This window comes from Octodon degus, unplaced genomic scaffold (genome assembly GCF_000260255.1).
Source record: "Octodon degus isolate 3935 unplaced genomic scaffold, OctDeg1.0 scaffold00247, whole genome shotgun sequence".
NCBI lineage: Eukaryota > Metazoa > Chordata > Mammalia > Rodentia > Octodontidae > Octodon > Octodon degus.
The window spans coordinates 1,143,895-1,145,773 of record NW_004524823.1 but is presented as its reverse complement, the minus strand read 5'-3'; positions in this window follow the sequence as shown (position 1 = coordinate 1,145,773).

The window sequence follows — 1,879 nt, the reverse complement described above, 5'->3', positions numbered from 1 at the left end:
TTTGAGACAATAATAGTAAGTGTAATCAGTCAGCTACACAAGCATGTATATCAAATGCTTTCTCTTATATGAAAAACTTTGACTGTAAAAAAATAAAATAAATGATAACAGGAAGTAAGAAGATAGGTCTTTCTCAAATGGAAAAGGGTGAGGGACAGAAAGGGGATGAAAAAAGGAACGATGATGTGTTATGCACGTGTACCAACTGCCCACAAAGAACCTAAATATGTCCTGAAAACATATGCTGATAAAATAAAACAAAATATTTAATCTAGGTATGGTGATACATGCCGTAATTCCAACATTCAGGAAACTGAGAAGAACTGATACAATTTTGAGGCCCTATTGGGCTATATAGTGAAATTAAGGATAGTCTGAACTACATAGTCATACTTTGTTTCAAACCCCACAAAATGATAGTAATGTGTCAAAGGAGTTTCATCGGAACTCCTTTGTTTTAAATACTTAGGGTTTGCATTGAAATATTTCTAAATGCAGTAGGGAGTAGGTAGTTCAAGCAGAAGGGTCTCTGAGGCCGTCACATCAAACTTAAGAATGCTAAGATACTACAAGAATTCAGATGTAGTATTGAGTAGGAAACATCTTCAACATTATATCCATGGATTGTTATGATAAGTAGTAAAACACAACTCATCTCCCACTACTGAAAATTCAATAGCCTGTTAACTTTTTTTATTTTATTGTTTCTTTTATTTATGTATTTATTACAGGGTCTATGGGGTCTCACTACACAGATCAGACTCACTGTGATCCTCCTATTTTCAGCCTCCCAAGAGCTGGGATTACAGGCTTGTGCCACCATGCCCAGTCTCATTAGCTGTCTCAGCGCAGCCCCCAGGGGGTAGACTGGCGTGCTGGGGATAGAAATGCCGGCCGCTGTGTCTGCCTAAGCAGGAGCTTTAGTCTGCTGAGCTATCTGGCTGGCCCTGTTACTTATTTCTCCAGCTCAACAGCAGTCAGGTTAGTGGCATCTCATTTAGGATTCACCATTAGTCATTTCCACCTCTAGCGATTGAAATTCCACAAATATAAATAAATAAATAAAGTATCCATAAAATACAAGACCACTAACAAAACAGTTAGTATGACAAAGCTGTTTTTCTGAGGGTTGCGTAGTGCTGCCCACAGTGGCGGCTCCTCAAAGCAGCCTTGGCCCTGCAGCGTTCTGAGTGTGCTAAGCTGGCTTCGTCAGGGTCAAGGTACACTGTGCGGAGGTGCACCTACACTCTGTACCCCTGGACGTCTTCAAATGTGCGTTCGTGCAACTGCTCTGTGCCTCAGCTCTCAGCAATACTGTGTCTGCTCCACTCACAGACTTCATTCCGGAGAGCTGAAAACTGTGGGAGCTACTGAGTCTTCTTTTATTGAACTTCCAGGTTAAATAAACCAAACCTGACTCTGATGCTTGAAATTTAAAAAAAAAAGTTTACAATGTAGAGTTCAAATTAATTAAAATACTTAAAATATTACGTTCTCTAAAGACCAAAGTTTCTGTATAATTAAAAACATTTTGATATCTTCAGTTAAGCATACAAATGTGTTACACAATTTTCATCTGTGATTCTTGAAAAACTTGTGATTTCTTTAGGGCACTGTGACTCTCATGATGATTGTTGTTTTGTTTTTAACAAGGACAATTTTCATCATTTTCATTTTATCTTCAGTCTCAATGCTTTATGTGATAATTTGGTTTTCACTGTATTTTTGATAATTCAATTTCACCCTTTGTATTCTCTGACTCTCTGTCTCTGTCTCTGCCTCTCCCTCCTTCCCTCTCTTCTTCTCTCTCCCTCCCTCCTTTCTTCCCTCTCTCTCTCTCTCCCCCTTCCTGCCTCCTCACCTCCTTCCCTCCCTCCTC